The sequence below is a fragment of the Falco naumanni genome, chromosome 2, assembly GCF_017639655.2.
Source record: "Falco naumanni isolate bFalNau1 chromosome 2, bFalNau1.pat, whole genome shotgun sequence".
Taxonomy (NCBI): domain Eukaryota; kingdom Metazoa; phylum Chordata; class Aves; order Falconiformes; family Falconidae; genus Falco; species Falco naumanni.
The window spans coordinates 26,637,307-26,657,841 of record NC_054055.1 but is presented as its reverse complement, the minus strand read 5'-3'; positions in this window follow the sequence as shown (position 1 = coordinate 26,657,841).

The window sequence follows — 20,535 nt, the reverse complement described above, 5'->3', positions numbered from 1 at the left end:
GGACTTTCGAGACACCTGTAACAGGTCCATGTGGCTGCATGTTCCCTGGTGAACTGAAACAGTCCCAGAGCACTGGCACAGCGTGGGCAGAGCCTACCAGGTGACTGTTTTGTTTGATCACATTTATTGGCTTTTAAACATCGAGGACTGCACATGAATCCCACTGGACTGTCCCATCCAGCTGCACCATCCCCATCCACCGCAGCATCTCACCACCACGGTAAAGCCTAGGATGCCCGGGTGTCTGGCCATAACAGCAAAGCATGGGGACATTCCTCTAGACCCTTACAAGCAAGTGGCATCAAACCACCACTACAGGAGTGGGGAATTTCTCCTGAGGTGCACAGGGACCTGTGTCCAAGCAGCAGAAGGTCCCACCGAGATGCAGATCAGTAGGATTTATTTTAGCAGACTGCTCTGTTAATAGGGTCTTTAAAACCTGGGGTCTTTAAAACCTGGTCTCTTGTGCTTGGTGTGAATCAGATTTCCAACAGCTTCATAAATACATCACCAGTGAGAGGCCTTTAGAGTAAGCATATTGCAGTTTCCTGACATTTTCATTCCTCTATCTTGACATTTCTGAAGGGCATAAGAGACCTAAAAAAAGAAACAGCTGCTCCCAGGGCACCATATGTTTTCAATTCTACCCTGCACTGGTGTAATAGATGGTCTTATTATAAATATGCAGCAGTTTTCCAGATGAGCCTCCCCCTCCCCCTAAAATGACCTGGTACAACTGCACGGAGTGGAGATGGCTGGGAAGGAGAGGCATCGCAGGCAGGAAGAGCCCTGGGAGATTTTAGGCACTCATTTAGAAGGTGCTGATGTACTACATTAATATTCAAGTTACTAACCCAGGCCCTGATGCTGCAAATATTTAAAGAAAAAACACTTGACTCAGGCAAGCAGTTGCACAGCAATGCTTGGCAGAAGTTTCCAGCCTCCGTACACAGTTTCCCCCACTCCCCCATCCCTCCTGCTGCTTTTTCTGAGACACTTTCCTGATTTCTTAAAATCTTTCTGTGGATGATAATTTCTGTACAAAGCAGCACGTGGGTTGAGCAATTGCTCTCAGCAACTGTTATTTATCAGGAGATTTTCATATGGCTCTCTGCAAGGGACTGAGGGTCCTGTGAGACTTTGTTCTTCTTTTAAACAGCCAAACAATCCCTAATAGAATTAATATAATATAATAAAATATAATGTAATATAATAAAATGCCTTCATTGGTTAGAATAACTGCGGTCTATCAACCAGTGCAGCTGTAACAAGCTGCAGAGTTGTTCTGGCATTTAAGAGGTTACTGGGTTCCTGTCCGTCATCTGGCTGTTCTGGGCATCGTTATTATGACAATTGCCTTACACATCCCTGTTTGCAGTTATTTATACAGTGCTCCACATTTTACTGTTTGGACTTTCTTGTCTATTCTGGTCTGATTTTTACATGTAACGCAGGGGTTAATTTCAGCCGGAATGGCTAAGAGAAGAAAAATGCATTTCTGGTGGCTGTTTTCTTAGAAAAAAACATGAACGTACTCATGTCTTGGAGTGGGGACTTAACATTTGTCAATGAGAATGACCTGTACATCAGGATGTGCCCTTGGCCTCATGCATGGAAATCCACCCTCACTGAGTTGTCCAAATTGTCTATTTCGAATTGCAGCTTGCACACGTGAAGGAGAGATGTGCTAAAGCACAGCCGAAATCTCCATGGGGTTTCTCCATGTTGGCTGAGCTGCTGCCTCCTGCAGTTACAGCAACGGGCTGGGCCAGCCCCAGACTCCAGACCTGGGAGAGGCAGGACAAGTTTTACTCCAATGCAAGGAGTCAGATGAAGCAATGGAGAGGTTAAGGAAAGACAGAAATGCAGCCTTTAATTTGGTGGACCTCTGCCCTGAGTACAGCTACAACCATCACGGCGGGTTTTCTTTTTCCAGGAGAAGTTTTTTGGAGGTTAAGTACTTGGTCAGTTATGTCACCATGTGCAGTTCCTTGAGTTTGGCAATCTGTACTTGAACGTGTATGGTGTGGAGCTGGAAACCTTATCCACACAAAAACCCCAGAGTGGGATCCTCAATATTTTCTTTTATGTTATTGCCAGCTCTGACTTGTGTAGCAGAATTCACATTACAGTAGCTACAAGCAGACTGGCTGAGAGGTTAGTAGCATAAGAGATGGAAAAAAGAAATCCCAGTAAGAGGGCCATAGAGCAAGGCAGCAGTCCCTAATGAACAAGGAGATCTGTGGACAGATTTGGTTCCACAATAGTGTGTTTTGCACTCATAGAACAACTTACATACCAGGGGCTTAAAATACCTGTTGATATTTGGTGAAATGAAACACAGAGAGATTATAACAGTCTCCCACAGGGCCCTGAGCATGTCAGCAACAGCTGTAGGGAAAAGCCCCAAAAGTGCTTCCAGCTCACCCTTCAGACAAGCTCTTTGGGTTGCATTACACGTAGGGACCCAGCAACACCAATGGGCATCCAGAGGGCACACCAGCCATCTGAGCATGGTGCGCCACACGTCTGTGTGGGTACATTGGTGGGACTGGTCACTGGTTCCTCTAGGAGCCTCTGAAACTTAGGGCTGGTAAACCAGCACTCCTGGTGTGTAAATCATCTCATCCTTGTATCTGAAACAGGACAGGTGGGTCTGACCCTGAAAACGTGGGTTTCTCTTCAAAGAAATTACATCAGTAACACATTTTTTTCTCTTTTAGCAATTCCTGCACCAATTACCTGTTAACATGACAACCCTTGCCAAGGTCAAAGATTTAAAGTGTTTGGATTACATATGTCAAATTCTTTTGGAGTTTGACCAAAAGTTAGGGTGGAGAAGAGGGCAAGGGCAGGGAAAAATTGTGCAAGTGAAATTGCTGATATGAAACAGTTTAAGGGGAGGAGGTGGAGGAGCAGGGTGCAGATGAGCCACATACACCTGTATGGTGGTGAGTGCATCTCTGGTGCACAGAACTTCAACATGTAGTGTTCATTACACTTTTGAGATCAGAAGAGACTACTTCCATGGCTTAGATGACCTGCTTCGCACTTGCTTCTCAGCATCTGCTTCAGGTCCAGAATCTATGTTTAATCCAGTGGATATCCCATTTTGAAATATTAGTGTTGGTTTTAAACAAACTAGTAGCTAATGGATTTTTCATCAGAAACTTCAATAAGAGATTTCACTGGCTAATATCTCTCAACATTGACATATCTTGACATATTTCAAATAGAGATTTATCCAGCTGCAAATTCCAGCCATTGGATCCAGTTATGTTTACGGCTATGAGGGTATCAAACCTCTTTGTTGTCAAATTATTGTTCCTTATGCAGACTCTTATCAACAGTAACAGAAGTACCTCCTTGTACTCAAGGTAAAACGACCAACGTCTTTGAATCCCACTGAAAGGCATGTTTTCCAGACCTTTGACCATGCCTGTGGTTCTTTGAGCTCTCCCCAACTTTTAACGTTACAAGATGAAAGGAGGGCCCCAGACCTGACATGCTTTTCCAGGAATGATCAGATATCTGCAGTTACAGAAGGACGACGACCTTCCTAATTTTAGCTGAGATGCCTTTGTTTCTTCAGCCAAGTGCTAATGAAGGCTGGCTGGCCATCTCATGGAAGCAGGGTATCAGCTGATCAGCCCTGCCATGACTTCCCCCAGTTTTGCTGGTTTCTCTTATGCTACTAACCTCTCAGCCAGTCTCGGTTTCTCAGAAAGGCAACCACATATTCTGACTGAACTGTTGGCCATCTACAGACATGACCTTACTTTCAGCTGTCTTGGAAGTACCATTTGTTTATGCCCAGCTTACATACAGTTTGGGTCACTATGGAACATCTTTATCCAGATTGTCCCTCCCGCTTCATTTCTCATGCTTCCCACTGTTTTTGTGCCACCTGGAAATGTTATCAACAATCATCTGATTTCTTTTTCAAACCAGTGACAAAAATGTCCCTGAGGACTGGACAAGTGGAAGACCTTTGCAAAGCTTCTTTAGGAAAGCACCTGTTCAACAATAAGACTCCATTTACCTTACGTTATATTTTGAGACTTAACTCCTCACTGGTTTTTATCTTTTCAATTTGTATCTTATGGGTTTTCTATCAGTTTGACTTCTTTGTTAGGAAACATATGGTAAATCAAGTATTTTATGGAAGTGGAATTATATGCTATATTTATGCAGTTACCCTTATCAATCGCCTTTGGAAATTCCTAAAATACCATACTGGGTACGCCAGTCCTATTTTTCATAAATAATTTATTGACATAATTTGTATTAAACTTATTTAATTCATCATAGTAAAGTCCTATAGCAATAGTCCTCTCTTTCCCTTCAAAGTCAGGGCAACTGACTCAGTCTTAACCAGGTCGTTCCATATATCCCTTTCAGAGTTAAATAAAGATAAATGGGCTATTTCAGGAAAATTATTACTCCAAAGATCTCAAAAAAATTGCATGTGCTATAATAGATAATAAAGAATCAGAATATTATTTGTCTAGCAGAATTCTGGGTGAGTAAATTTTCTGCAGAAGTTGTTATCTAAACAAACACATTTCTCACAGGGTGCTAAAGGAATGTGTATTAGCTTAGCAGCAGCAGCGTTTCCAGTTTTGTCATTGTGTTACCTTTTGACCCATTTAAACATCTCTTATGACAGTTTGTGTGTGGTCTTTCAGTCCAGGTGAAAACAAAGTATCCTTAAAGAAATTTAAGAAATAGCAGCATGGATCACACAAAGGACAAAGACCAAGTAGCTGTGATGGACAGCCAGGACTAGCACAACCTAATAGCAATCCACAAAAGCAAACAGGGGGAACATCTTTCAAAAAGGGGACCGTGCCAGTTAAAGCAAACCTCCATTGAGATCTGTCTTATACAACTGGAACTTCTGCAACCAGTCACTCCAGCTTTCCTTGGTCTTGGCACTGGAAGGAGGAAATACCTTCACAAGGATGAACTTTTTCTGAACAATTAATCCAATATGCTGGGCTGCCGTATGCTTGCTGTCCAACACCAGCTGTTGCATACTGGCCACCCCCACTCACCCTTTCTCCCTTTGAAGGCCTGTTTACAGCTCTTTACATGGTAAAGGCTTTTGGCACTTTTTGGTGCCCATCTTCCAGTGTAACTCAACACTGTAAGAACAGTTTTTCAAATTAGTCCAACTCAGAAAACCTTTGACTTGTCCACCCACGTGTAAGACAACTGTGTGAATACAAAGCAGAATATACTTTATCCCATTGTGTGGCTAATCTGTACAGTTGGTTGATGTTTGTTCCCATCATCATGGGCAAGCAAACTTTTTGCTGATGTAGCCTATGATGTCTTTAAAAAAATGGGTCTTGCAATATCAGTGTCAGCTTCTCCTTTAGGGGAAGGACTTCTCACTTGGCACTGAACTGTAGGCTTTGCATATTTCTCTCATAGAAGTTCACAGGTGCATGTGCTAGAAGTAAACTCCAAAGAACTTCCATTTTGAACAGGAGAAAAGTGGGAAAGGGAAAAAATCCCGAGTGTCTGGATTTTCTTCCAAGCAGTTTCTTCCAAGACACCCAGCAAGTCGGGGATGGAGCTGTTAAAAATGCACGTCATGGATCCTTGCTTGTGAGCTAAGAAGGGATCCTTTGAGGACCAGTCCCTCTTGACTGCAGGACAAAGCCTGTAGGCCTAGTCTACTGAATGTAGCTGGTCCTGAACTGTGTATTAGCTATTAAACATCATTGTTTCAGGAACAATACATATCTCTCAACTGGGAATGAATTCACAAGCGTGTCCCACATGTCAAGTGGCAAGAACTGTTGAGTAGAGTCTTTTCTTACTTTCTGCAGTGGCAAAGAGCAGTCAGTTGTGCTGCAGTCGCCACTAATAAATTACACAGCATTTCTCTTGTCGCCAGACATGCTCACAAACACACACATTTCTAATATCTAAGCCTGGGTAGCATTTATTAGCAAGTGCTGATGTGTTAAGTACCACACCTCCTTCTTGGGACTACATGCAAGTTTTTCCTTTTCTTATCCTGTGAAGAACTAGGACATAACCAATCTTGACTCCTTTTTCTCTACTAATGCCTTCAGGCAGAAGCTTTTATGCCTGAAAACTAGAAGCATCAGCACAAAACTGCCTCAGATTAGACCCTTTGCCTTTTATGGCAAAACAAACAGGTCTTCCTGAGGTCATATTCAAAATGACTGTGAAAAATGTGATGGGGGAAAGTTTTGGCCGCTCGCCAGTAGCTGTTGACATGTCTTTGTTCCTGCTGATGAAAACCATACTGATTGCAAGGCTGACATCCTTGTGGACTAGCCACATATGCACACAGAAACCGTGCAGCTGTAAGCTGTTTGGGGCAGCGGAGCTGAGCAGATTTTGCACGCAGCTTCTCACCAGCGCTTTTCTGGGTGAGGGAAGGTGGCAGTGGTGGCTCAGGCCTTTGCTCCGATGGTTTTGCCACCACATCTGGAACACCTACTGAGTCCCCCTGGGACAGCTGCTCAGTTTTCCCTCCGATTTATCGCAGATCTCCAAAATTTGAAGGTGCAGCTCTGATTTCTAATACATTAACAAGGCATGCTGATGCATTATTGGTTTAGTGGGATGTAATTAACAGATGTGTGGGGCTTAGAAATTTGTTATTAAGGTACTCTGCTGGCTCACAATTCATTCCTCTGGACTGAAAGAGCCTGCTCCTCTGCTTTGTGTAGCTCTTTTTGATCTTCTCTCTGTGACTTTGATAATAGTCCCTCCCCCCCTTAGGAAGAAAAATTCTTTTATCCTCTTTTCTCCCTCCGGGTGTTTGGCTCTGTTCTCCAGCTTCAGAGAGGTGAAGGGGGATAAAGCTAAAAGATCCCTCCAAAAATAGTTCTAATGATTAGGACTCTTCCTGCCCTTGGAGGGCCTGGGTGTATTATCTTCTGCCTAGCGCTAGCTTCACTACTGCTTCATGAAAGGATGGGCAGAGCTTAGGGAAGCTGGCACTGAGATCCAGCTTAGCCAGAGTGAAAGATCCCTTTTCCCTGTGCCAGAGATGGCTGCTGCTGGGAAGTCAATGGGGAATTTTACCAGCAGCAGCAAGGAAAGAGCCACATTCAAAAGTCCCTCTGTCATGGACTGTGAATGCGACCTGTTCCCTGTCTTTGCTGCCAGATGCCCAGGGGAGGGGGGTGCCTGTGGTGTGGTGGCAGCCCTTGCCCTCCCATCAAGACCTTCTCACTCTCCTCCAGCATTGCTTTCCTCGCAGGCAGCAGGGACCAGAGGAGTTGCTTGCCTGCCTCCTTTCCTAAGTAAGGGAGTTGGGACGGATGCAAGGTGCCCACTCTTTGGGGTGGTGTCTGCATCTCACCTGCCTAGAGCTGAGCCCTGCATCCTTGCTTGTCTTTTACCTCCTAAAGGCGATTTCCCAAGCTGTGCCAAAGGAGGGCGGTTATCAGAACAACTTCAGCCCAATGGAGACACGGGGACAGGCCATGTCCTGCCATCGAGCTCCCCCAGGAAGCTGCAGGCAGGGTGAGGACAGCCCTTACCTTGTGTCTTTGCAGTCTTTCAAAGATTTTATACCCCGTGAAGCTGCAAAGCCAATGAGCATGGCTGGTCACTCAGCAGGGCCATTGGGGTTGGGAGGAAACCCTCTAAAAGAGAAACCTGACGTGTACGCGGGCATTACGCAGAGCTGAATTATTCATTGGAAATGTGTAAGCAAAACTTCAGTGTTGTTCTCAGCAGAAGCTTGGTAGCTGGGGAGGTCCAGGGAAAAGTGCTTTCTACTGTGCAAGCACTTCTAAGCAAGCCTGCAGTGATGTGGGTTTTGAAGCCAAGAGCTGCCACAGTGTTTCAGGACCTGGATCTGCAGTCAAAGAAATGAGCACTTGAGTATTATTTTGCTTTGCTTCAGCTTCTAGCTCCGAAGTGCGGGGAGCAGAACTCACATCTGTGAGCATCATGGGAAAAGAGCTCTGTGTGCTGTGTAAGTGCTGTGCTAGCTGGAGCAAAAAAAAAAGTAGCGCATTGAAAGTTTGATGTGATCAAATAAAAACATATCATAGTGCCACTCAGACTATGAATGAGGTAAAATAATTAAAAGTTTGAACAAAGCGCTTTCCAACTCCCTTCTGCTTTTTTCCCTTAGGCATTTGATACATTGCTTCATCTTAACAAGGGAAACCATACTTAATTTGAGCCTAGATACAAATCACCTGAGCCTCGATTGAAAAGTAAATGCAAAGTCAAATCAATTTCATGTAAAGTTGAGTACAGGCAGCTACTGGGAATTACAGCCATTGCCAGCAATTATCACAGTTGTGATGGTTATTTCCAGAGACACTTTATATTTTGTTTTTGTAGGCTGCACTTCATAACACACAAACTCAAAAATTACCTTTTACGCTTCACCACTGAAATGTTATTAATTCACTCAAAAAAAATTAAAGAATCAATCAATATCTTGGAAGCTTAGGGCTTGCCAAAGAGCCTTAATTTACATTAAAAATATTTCTACATGAAAGGTGCCTCCAATTGCATTGAATTTTCAGAAGTCTTTTAGAAGCTTCCTCTTGTCTCCAGATAACACGAATCAGTAGTTCTCTCTTTCACTTCTGTAGCCACTGCCTCTTTTTAGGGGTCAAGGTCTGGGGCAGAAACTCTTCCTGCACTGATGACATGACTTTGCCGACTGGCTCCTGACTCACCGGGAAGGTTTTGCATAAAACACCAGTGAAATTCATCCCAGTCCACCCAGCCTCCTCTTTATCTAGCAAACTGCCCTTCTGAGAAGTATTTATAGCTGAAGAGACTCATTGATGAGTCCACAACACGGTGCTGGTGGAGAACAAGCAAATCTTGCGTTTAGTGTGCTCGCAGGCGCTGGCCTGACTACAGAAGGGCTGCCCAGTCCAGCCACACTCTTACCTCTTCAGATGGAGCTGCCTCTCCATCCCTGTTACAGGGCTGGTGCGTCCTCAGGGGGCTGATCCTGTGCCAAGGGTATGAGGCTGTGGGAAGGGCTTGCGTTTGATCCCTCCTGAGCAAAGTGGTCAGGAAACACTTTCCTCATCCTGGTCCATAGAATTGGGATGATGCCAGGCAGGGTAGGAATTTGGGACCAGCGGCTTTGGAGGGCTCTGAGCAGCTCCGAGGAGAAGCTGGCTACCTGCCTTCAGTCAAATTTCTATTTGCATATTAATGAAGATACTTTGCACAGAAACCAGAATATTTAATACAACATCTCAGATTTATGAAAAGTGTGAGGCTGAGAATCAGGGAGAAGAAACAACAACTTGTGAGCTGGGTGACCTGTCGTATGCCAGGAGAAGCAAACAGCTGAGCTGAAGAGCCTGCAAACAGCCCTGTGCCTCAGACTGTTTGTGCATGGTTCAGGGGAAAAAAAAAAAAAAAAAAAAAGGAATATCCAGTGTTAAATACGAGCCTTTTGCAATAATCAGGATCGAGTTAAAGAATCTGTGGTCCAAGAAACAGCTTGATGTACCAGATTGTGTATTCATGCTGAATATTTCAACCAGCTCTAACTGCAATTATACATTTGACATTCTAAATATACTTTTTCTAGTGAGTGGCAATGAAAAAATGCTAACAGCTTGCTTGAGAGGGGGCTGTGCTTTGGTTTACAGTGGAGCTGCAGCTACAGACAACTGTTTACATCTAGCTACATTATTCAGGTGTGTTTCTGAGATAGGCATCTTTATAATAAATGGCACCCTGAGTTTTCTTAACTGAGGATACCGTCTTGAAAATAGAAGCTTGTGATTTTATTCAAATTACTTACTGCAGCAGCACAAAATTTGGCCCAAGCTGTTTATGGATTGGGGCGGATCCAGGACTACAGAGGTCAGGAAGAGTTCAAGTTCATACATAATGTATGGCATGTTTTAATAAGGCTCCTTTCATACTTCAGTTTGTCTGCCTGCCTTTGCATGAAGCTGTAAAGCCACAGGCAGCACCGTTTAAAATTAAAAAAGCACAGCTAAAACCCTCACCCTCTGCACTTTTAAAGTCAGGTCTATTTTCCAGGTCACTCCATACATCCTCATCACAGCTGCGCGAGGCAGTTACCCTACGCGCACTGGAACGCCTGCCCTCCGAGCTAATTATTCAGCTCTTTGTTTCAGCTCCTCTGTTTGCTCAGGGCATGTCAACCGTGGGAAATTCCTGCCTTTGCTGGAAAGTTGCTGATGGTGGGGCAAAAACATTTTTACATAGATTAGGCCTTTAAAAGTGGTTGCTAATACCCACTAATATGGATGGACACTTTCTGCTATACATTGCTCTCTTTCCCAGCTATTAAGGAATGCAGCATCATGAGAGCCAGTTCTGCAAGATGCTGAGCCGTTGGCTGTCATCCAGCAAAAACTTAAATATAGGGATAGTCCCATTGACTTCAACTGGTTGGAATGAGCCCTTAGGCCCAGATCCTTAAAGGCATCTGGGCAACTGGCTCCCAAGGTCTGGACTAAGGGTTTGTTTGCACGTGTGATATATTTGGTGCTTGTGACGGGGCTGTTTAATCAAACAGCTCTTCCCTTTGGCTGTACTTTTTTTGCAAGATACGGAGTCACAGTTTTTATCATCAGGATCGGGAACTACAGAGCTGGATGTGCTGATTTGAGTTTCTCGCTCACAGAAATGTGGCCTAAAATCCCATTTATGAATGTGTCCATCGATATACTGAGCATGAGTCTGTGTTCCAGCAGAAGCTCAGGCTTTACAGCCCTTTCTCCATGTGCAAGGTAGCTATTGTCGTCCTGATTTTTGAAGTGAGAGAATGAGTGCTGGAGTGCCTGTATAGCTCACCAAAGGTCACACAGTGGGTCAGGAGTTATGCCAGAAAGGGAAAAATCAGATTTTCTGAGCCATTAGATAGCAGAGCTCCTCCAGCAGGTGAGAAGAGGGGGATGAGTACCGGCCCCTTGTGCAGACAGGCAGCGCCCACAGCTGTTGGATGGGATACGGTCGGTCCCATGGGTGCAGGCGCAGTGCAGGTGCCAGTCTCAAAACGTTTGTGCAGCTGCACCTTTCTGCAGTAATTGAAACTGCAATTGAAGACAGGAATGCTTTTAAACTCATGGATCTGGGTCCCTGTCTGGTTCTATTCTGAAATAATGTCAAGGTGAGAATCTCCCTTCTCTCCCCACTTATTTTCACCAAAGGAAACCTGCGTTTTCAGGCTACAGGAGAGAAACACGCTGTGGTCAGGCTCAGACCCTGCAGACCAGGACTGCAGCACGTGTCACAGCTCATGCCATAGAGCAGCTTTACCATGGCCTTCCTCTGCCATCCACTCGGAAGGGAAATGTTGCAGAAGAGTGTCCAGCTGCACTGTCAGATTCAGTGCTGGATAAACACAGAGGCTGCGGTAGATGAGCACGTATTTGTTTCACTTCCTTAAGATGCAACTGCATGCCAAATATATGTACTTAACATCAATACACCAGAAGTATGCCAAATGCCAACACTGAAATTCTTCTACACCAATTACACAATTTCTTTTACACCAGTGAATATTCCAGTCCTGCCTGGCAGAAGGTGCTTCCAGCATGCAGTGGTGGGTGCCTATATGAATATCAGAGGCAGATTATGGAGAAGGTCCTAAACGTATTTATGACATGAGGGTGGGAATCAGCTTTACCTTCAGGCACCTCAAGCCTCTACTGTATGGTTCTTTAATTGCAGACTTGATATCAAGGGTCCCATTCTAGCTGCTGGAGGTCAGGGACTCCTTTGCCTAAACATAGGCTTCTAAACCCATTTAAGATGCCCTAGGGCATCCCCACCTCACCTCTAGCTGCTGCTCCAAAAGGGTGTGGGTGTCCATTAGCTCTACATCTGCCAGTCTTGTGGGGGGGTCCTAGATGGCCCTACTTGCCTGTGTGTGGGTGATCTTACAGCTTCAGGCAGGTTTGTTTTGTGTTTGCTCTCCTTACAGATCCTGTCATTGCACATCCCTCACGAACCTGCTGTTTTCACATCACACAGTTTCTTCCACACCTGCTTGGCCAGCAAACGCACTTTGGGGCCAGATTCAATGTAACTGGGCATTATACACAAAGATGTGGGGGAGATAGAACATGGAAACAATACTCCATCTTTGCAGTTTTGACAGCAAAGCTAGGAAGCAAAAATGTTAAGTCTTCACAAGGGGTGATCTGTAGGCAATTCATTGTGCACCCAGAGCCTTCCTGAAACACTTTTCTGTCTGGAGTGTCTTGCTGACGCTGGACTGCTGGCTCCTTGGGAGGTCATGGATGAAGAGCACAAAACCAGAGACAAGCTACTTGCCCCAGCAAGTGACCGCAGGGAGGCTCAGGGCACACTGTAGCCAGGACGGGAGGAGGAACAGAGACACAGTCCTGCTCTTGCCATTCTTGCTGGAGTCAGCTGGTGTGTTCCCCTGCCTCTGGAGCCAGCTGCCTCCCTGTGCCACCCCACAGGATGAGCTGCTCATCGATGCTTTCGAAGGCAGCATCTTTCTGCCTGCCTGCCCTCAGCAGGCAGCTGCAAGGCCTTGGTGAAGCCCAGGGTACCAGTGGCCTGGCCACCAGCTGCTCAGAGCAGAGCAGAGGGGGTACAAGGCTTTGTTTCCCACCATGGGCATGGAGCAGTGAGCCGTGCTGAAGGTCCCCTGGGCAAGCCCACAGCGACATTTTCAGCCCAGCCCCAGCGAAATGCAACATAGCCTTTGCCAGGAGTTGCTCATGCCCGGGTGCTCCTGAGCCACAAAAAGAGCTGGAAAGGTTTGACCCAGTAAGTGAAGCCTGGTGGATAGGATTGCTGTCTACAAGATCACCAAGACAAAAACCTGGGAAGGAGAAAACCAGTTTAAGCTGGAGATAATATTAACCTACCAGCAAGTGGATGTAAACCAGCAGCAAGTTTAGTCTGTTCACCAATGCAGGAGGAGTCTTTCAGTAGGAGCAGGACACTGAAGTTGCTGAAAACCAGATGCTCATCAGGGTGTGGTGGGCAGCGTTTGACGTTTTGGCTGCAGAAAGGAACCAGGCTCGCTGACCCAGCAGTCCCTTGCAGCCTGTGCTTCTGGTGCTTTACTGTCAAGGAGGCAGCTCAAGACACACAACACGCATCTTTGAAGTAAACTCCTCAGATTGCATTAGATAGAAGCTCCCCATCCAGCATAGGGATGTGTGACCAGAGTGAGACCTCACACTGCCAGTCCTAGTAGCCACAGACGTTGAACGCTAAACTTCCCGGAGCCCAAAGCTCAGTCAGTCCTCCTCTACCAGACCATATGTTTTAATGACACTTTTCATTTCTGCTTTCTAATGCTGAAAGATCAGTGTAGCACAGACGTTGGCTTGCTTAATGGATTGTAAAGAAGACGTCTTTAGTTCCTAATGATGATTCAACAAATACTGACACCAAACGTTCCTTGCTTGGAAGAGCTGAGCCCTCCCAGCTGAGCGTCATGTTCGTTAAAAGCTATGGATGTTTTAAATGCTTCCCTAAGCAAAAACCAGGTTCATTTAGGCTTACAATTAAAGGGAAAATAAAAAAGATTAAATGCTACTCAACAGTGTTTCCATACCTTTATTTAGTTACTGCTTCCCCACCACCCCTCCCCATGTTCACTTGTTCCTGACAGCCTGGTGGAGAAGAGGGTGTGGGACCAGGAAAGGGAGAGGCCAGCAGCAGGTTAATGGTGACTTTCTGAAATCTATGCTGATTTGAAAGAGGTGAGACTACAACCTGAGAGGGCTGTTAATTGTCAGTGTGACAGAGAGTTGCAGACACCTCAGGCAACACTAGACTGATGCTTCATGGCTTTCGTTTACTGAACCAGCCCCAAATGAACATGATCAGCAGGCAGTGAGGAGCAGAACAGCATAAAGAAGATTTCCTCTTGCAGCTTCTGCATGCTTAAATCATTCAGACTTTGAATCCTGTTTATTCACACTACAAGCTTTAATCCATCCCCTTTAATTTCCTTGCATGTGTCTGCAAAATCTCCTGTTCAGGATGCAAGATGCATGGCAAGTTGTGCTAATCGCAAATCCAGAATGCACAGAAGGTGCTTGATTTTGGATCTAGGCTTCCCCATTAGATAGTCCTGAAGTGAAAACCTGACTGTGCCCTTTGTGTAACCATCCCTGGAGGAATGAGGCACCAGCACAGATGAAGGAAGTACTAAAATTTTGAGGAAAGGATGTTATGAGCTTCACTCTGTGTGCCCATGCTTGAATAGCTGGGTACCCTCTGAAATCCCCTTTCCCCAAACTCATGCATCTTGAAAGGTGTTAACACTTGGTGCTGAAAACCAGCTTGTTTCTTCCTGTCACTGCAATGAAATTCTACATGACAGCTTGAGGACAGAGGGTTCACCTGTGCAAGGCTACACTTCCTTTCAAATTAAGCATCAGCAAGTGAAAACAGCCAGTTTTGGTTCTGGTCATACACATTGCAGTTCATTGGCGGCCACTTGTGTGTTAAACAATGAATTTCCTCTCTTGGTGGGGAAGGCTCGTCCCTGCGCAGAGCTGGTCCTCATTATCCCCATATGCTGATCCTCTTATTCGAGGAGAAGAAGCACCTTAAACGACTTACAAAGGAGCAAGGCTCTCCTCCCTGGAGCCGGAGTGTATCTCCATACATTCATTAAGCAGGCCAGGAAAGTGTCTGGACACTCAGGCTGGCTGGCAGGGGACAACCTGCATCTGTACAGCCAGAGTGGGCTATTAGCCTCCAAAACAAGGCAACTGCTTCTTGAGAACAATGAGAAGAAGGATGAAGTGCTGAAATTGCCTGTGCATGGAGTGGCCATGCACTAGCACAGGGCTTGGGATGCATGCCGGGATGACTCTGTAGGAACAGCTTCATCCCTGCCCCCATAGCCCTTGACGCTGATGGAGAGTGCAGGCTGTTTGTCTTGGTCCACCCCAGCAGGGTCCCAGCTGCTTTTCTGACTTACTGTCTTTCCAGCCTGGACACCTTCCCACGTGCCTATCACCCAACCGAGACGCGGGCAGCAAACCATATGAACCTGTGGTGCTTCCACTGCAGCCCCATTTCATGGGCTTAGCAGTGCTTGGGGAAGGACTATTGATCAGGTGAGGGGAAGGGTGGAGGCCGTGGTGAAGATAGTCCCCGCATCAGACCTGACCAGATGCCAGCAGTGATGTGACACAGCCCCCCAGCAAGGTGTAGCTGCAGATTTACATTCCTCCTGTGCCATTTTTCCAGTGCAATCCTCTTCATAAAATATTCCCATGGAGTGAACTTCTACCAGGGCTTCTTCAATGTTTTGAAACCACAAGGCACTGCTTTGGCACAACTGTCTGGGTGTGAGCCCCTGGATGGCCTGAGGACTTGTGAGAATTTGGTAAGCTTGACTTGTTCTTATGCTTTTTCTAATGTTCCATGAATGTCCACAGACTTTTAGTGACCTTCAAGAAGGTTGTGACTGACACTGCGTGGGCAAGACTCAGCTGTGGCAGATAAAGCTCTGAATGGGAATGGGGAGAGCAGGGGAAGGCTAAAGCCAACCCCTCATGTAACATGCATCTCTCTGCAGCAATCCCTTAGGGCAGGATTCTCAAAAACCCCTTGTGTGACCCAAGGACATGTGCCCATTGCAACAGTGGAAGCTCTGCCCTATAACTTTCAAGTGCATTTGCAAATCCCACTTTTCATCTCCTTGAGTGTCTGCCTTGTAGATTATAACCTATGGGGTAACTGTATGCACTGTATGCCTAGGCGAGACCCCTAGAACCAGTGGACATTGCTGTGTTATAAAAAGTGTTAAAAAAAATAATCCAGCCTTGTCTTTGCTACGTTGTTTTTGTTTTGAATTTTCCTCTGATTCATCTGAAAAGAGCATGTTTCAGAGATATTTCTACCCTTCGATAATTTGCCCAGTGATCTGCCCACTACCATCTTCCCACCACCCCTGACCAGGTGGATGGGAGTCTCTCAAGAAACACCTGGTTGCTCCTGAAAGCAGTGAAGTCATGCAGTAGGAGGTAATCTCCTTTCTGAGTCAGCTTTCGTCGCGTGTCCCAGCCTGGTGCCAGTGAGCATTACACATTCACTGAAGCTGCAGTTTAAGTGGTTGGTTTTTTTTTCTCTCCACACATTGGATGAGATTTTTCAAGGTCACTTTGTGACAGCTGAGCACCCACATTGCTTCAAAGTTTGGTGGGAACTGGGAACCAGACTACCATGGACACGTTCAAATACCCAACCCATAACCAACATGTAGGATAGGTGTAAAGCATAAGGAAGTTTTGACACTGCTGTTAACTGCTGAGAAAAGACAAACAGCACCTTCCTTCTCCAGACACATCCTTTCCCCCTGTTATTCTAAAACCCACATTCAGGCCTGAATCTTGACTTGGCTGAGTCGCTCCAAACCATCATGTCCCATCCAGACACTGCTTTCCTCCAAGCCAAGTTGGAAGCTTTTGCAGCTCCCTAGCAGTTGCCTTGTTTTGGAGGCTGACATCCCGCTCTGGCTGTACAGATGTAGGATGTCCCCTGCCAGCCAGCCTGAGTGTCCAGACACTTTCCTGGCCTGCTTAATGAATATACTGGTATATGGAGATACACTCTGGCTCCAGGGAGGAGAGCCTTGCTCCTTTGTAAGTCACTTAAGGTGCTCCTTCTCCTGGAATAAGAGGATCAGCATATGGGGATAATGAGGACCAGCTCTGTGCAGGGACGAGCCTTCCCCACCAAGAGAGGAAATTAATTCTTTATCACACAAGTGACCCCAATGAACTGCATATGCTACGGCACATCCACACTCCTGCCTTGCCTTCAGCCAGTGCAGCCAAAAGCTGGACACGCTCCCTCCAGCTCATGCTTTCACAACTGCTGTCCCTTCCTTGCTGGCTTGCCTGATGACCCCTTTGGTCTTCGTCAGATGTCTTTCAAAATTCAGCTGTTGGCGCCATTTTCCAGCACCCACTTCTTCTGAGCAAAATAACTCCCACACCTCGTTTGTGAAAACATCTTTGAAGCAAACAGAGAAACATGTTCATTTATTTTTTTACCTTCCCACATTGCTGAGGATTTGGGTGCTGAAACTTGAACAGCAGCACTGTAACATTATACCTGGAAAAATCACATTGGCAACTGAGGATTTTGAGTGATGATGCCCTAAGCAAAGTCAGTCTAGTTCTGCAGAGCCCTGAAAGACAAGCTGCTCGGTACAGGAGCAGAGGGAGCAGCAGGAGAATGTAACTATCCTCTTCTGAAAGAGGCAAAGAAAAATATGGGAACTCTCGGGATAGATACAGAAACAGTGTGAACATCCATCCTCCAGCCACCTGGTGCCATCTGAGGCTGCTCTTGTTTCTTTCTTTGCTAAGGCACTTGGAGAAAATGTTGCATAGAAAGGCTCGTGGAAGAGGCTGCCACTTCTCATTTGAGAAATAGCATCACAACAGGCAAAGCTCAGGCAAAACCTGCAGGGAGGAATGGCCTGACAGAGGAGTCCATCAGGCAGTTCCCATGGCTCCCAGGAACGGACAGAAAGCCTCTGCTGCTCCCAACAATTAAAACCAGCCTGAGTGAATGTAGAAAAATCTCATGGAGGCAGGTGGAGGCCTGGTGTTAGGACCCAGCGCTGCCCCGTGCCCCAGGTGAGACCCAGATACCAAAGCACCATCACTTGTGTCCCCTCATCCATTTGATCAGTCCCAAAACTTCCCGGGACATGGCTTCCAGAGGAGACCGGAGCATCCCCCAGCTTGCCCTCATCTGTTAGCAGGCAGCCTGGGCGCACCAGGATGTGGCTGGAAATCTGCAGCCTCCAACTTGTGCTTCCCACCTCCAGGGTCAATGTCTCGATCCCCAGTGCAACAGGAGACAGATGGGGTGCAACTCCAGCCCAATCAACATAGAAAGGGGGTCCAGTCCCAGGCCAGTGACATAGATGGGGGCCAGCCCCTCCACTCTGACCCTTCTGGATGGAATGGCCCAGGAGAAGAGCTGCAAGGACTGACAGGGAAGGGTGTGTCTGCCTGGAGAACATCTAGAAGTTCAGGTTTTGAAGAGGACTCAGGCAAGGGAATGTCTAATTTGATGGTTTTCATGAGGTGACAAATTCCTTGATGTCCAACTGAGACATATCCTACATTTGAACAAAAGCCCTGTGCAGGTGCATGAGTTTATTTATATTTTCTCTTTTGATCTGGCCTTTCATCCTAGGACATTTCAGGATACAGACTACACACCAAATTGGACATTATCTTCTGGGGAAGAATTAGAAATCCAAAACAGGACAGAGTCCACCTATGCTCTATTTTTCCAAACACAAAGATTAGCTGTAAGCTTTGGGCAGGATCTGCAGTTTCTATCAGTTGGCACTATTCTATCTACTTCACGTTCTGTCACCAGAGGATGACAGTCTTCACCTCACAAGGACATGAACTCTGTATGTAAGAGCATGGGGAGATCCTCCTGTTCCTTGTAGGGCCCAGCCAAACCTACTACGAAGTGGTGACTCTCTCTCTGACTTGTAGAAATACGAGGATGAGGAAAACCAAACCATACACTATAAAGGCACAACACTGTCAGCCCTAAGATGCAATCTGGGTACCATTTTCCTGCATTTCTGAGGCTTTCAGTGCTTAGTACCCAAAGACTTACTCTTATGTGGGGGTGGGAGCTGAACCAGCTTCTCCTTCCCCTTCCAGATGCTGGGATAGTTCTCCTGGCTTTTAGTAAACCTGCGCCCCTGATAAGAAGGGGATAATTGTGATGAAGGTATAGCAAGGCAATGGGCAGACACATCTTCACAGCCTGATAAGAGCACTCTGAAGTTCAAGAAACGCTTTTGATTTTAAGTGTTTTGCTTTGCATTCTGCTTTTGGCTCAGCTATTGTGTTAAAGTAATTACTGTATTACCTCACCCTTGGCTCCCAGCCTTGTGTTATCATGCTGAGCAAATCTTTGGGAACATCTTTAGCAGGCTAACTGTTTATAGCTTTGCTAGAGTCACCGGCTGAAGCAGTCTGTGAAAGCTCATTTCTCTGCTCTGAGACCATCTCTTACTTCTACACTTGTTGCTGTAGAGCCAGAAAGCTCTTACAGAGACTTCTTTGGAGGAGAGAGAAGAGGTGCACGCTGGCTAGAAACTGAAAAGAGAGAAACACAAGAAGAATGGATGCAAAAGACATAGTGCCCCATTGCCTGTAGGAACATAGGAGCCACACAGTTACAGTCTGGCCAGAAGGAAGGTAGCATGTACATATATAAAAGTCATTAAATCATTTTAATGATTTTTACTGCTTTTTAGGACACACTGTACTGGTTTGCAAAACTTGGATTTCCTGTTTCAGATCTCTCACTATCTCTGTTTTTCAAAAACAACTCTGCAGCCTGTCTCCTTGCGCTCATTCATGGAAAGCTGCCAGGCTGCCCGTTTGCTTTGCCCACTGCTGCCCATAGGGACTGCAGTGCCGGATCCTTGCTCCGTACTATGTTGGAAGTGCACATCCAGTAGACGGTAGCATCCCATGAGCCTGACAGAGAGGATTTTGCAATGGAGAAATAACTCCTGGCTCTTGATCACTTATATTCTACCATAGTTTCTTCCTGCTTACCAGCCATATAACATAACAGTCATCTTTCACTTAACCAGCAATGAGATCATGCTGTCAAAAGCAGACAGGAATCTGTAATCAGTACAAAACACAGCACTTGCTCATAAATCAGTGTTGCATACTGACCACACATGAAAGCATGCTCCAGGCTCTTGACTGGCTGCCCATCTCACGAAAGGGTGGTATTTCAAGGTGTGGCTGTTAATCAATAAATCTTGAAATGGCTGGAGAGATGGCATCTCCCCATGGCGTCCTGCTGCAGCTTCGACAAACAAGGGTACGTAAGCAAGTGCTACCTTACTACAGACACGTGTGAGTCCCTGGCAGACATTTCCCAGGTAGGAGCCAGGGCAAGTTAAGCTTGATGCTGACTCTGTCCCTTCTCTCAGTCCGTCCGCATCTGGGATGTATAGGGCACTTTACAAAGCACGTTTCTTTTTCAAGCTTTTGCATGTGCTGCAGATTCCCTAACCATTGTGATGACTATGTCTTTTTCTGCAGGTTTGGATTACAAATAATTGGAAAATAAAGAAAATGGTGGTGGTTTTTTTATTGTATGTCAGATAGCCAGGAAACCCAGTCGAGTCATTCCAAATATACTGGCATATCCAGAATAAGTCCATGGCAATCAATACTTGAGTGGAAGTTGGGCATTTCCTTATCAGTCCTGCCTTTATAACTTTATTATTAGTGATATCCTCCTACATTGCAGGATTTGTCTGACAGTGCTCTCACTGGTTTTGTAACAGTAAGGTATTACGTGGGACTTCAAAAAAGAAGTTGGATCCTAATCACAGATGCACAGATGAACTTTCCTCTGGGCTTTGCTTTGACATTAAAGCGCAGGTCACAGCATCATTTCTGCAGCTAAATCAGCCTATAGGCATTTCTTCATTGATCAGAGAAAAAAATGTAGGTTGGAAGGGACCCCTGGAGATCTTGTGGCACACGT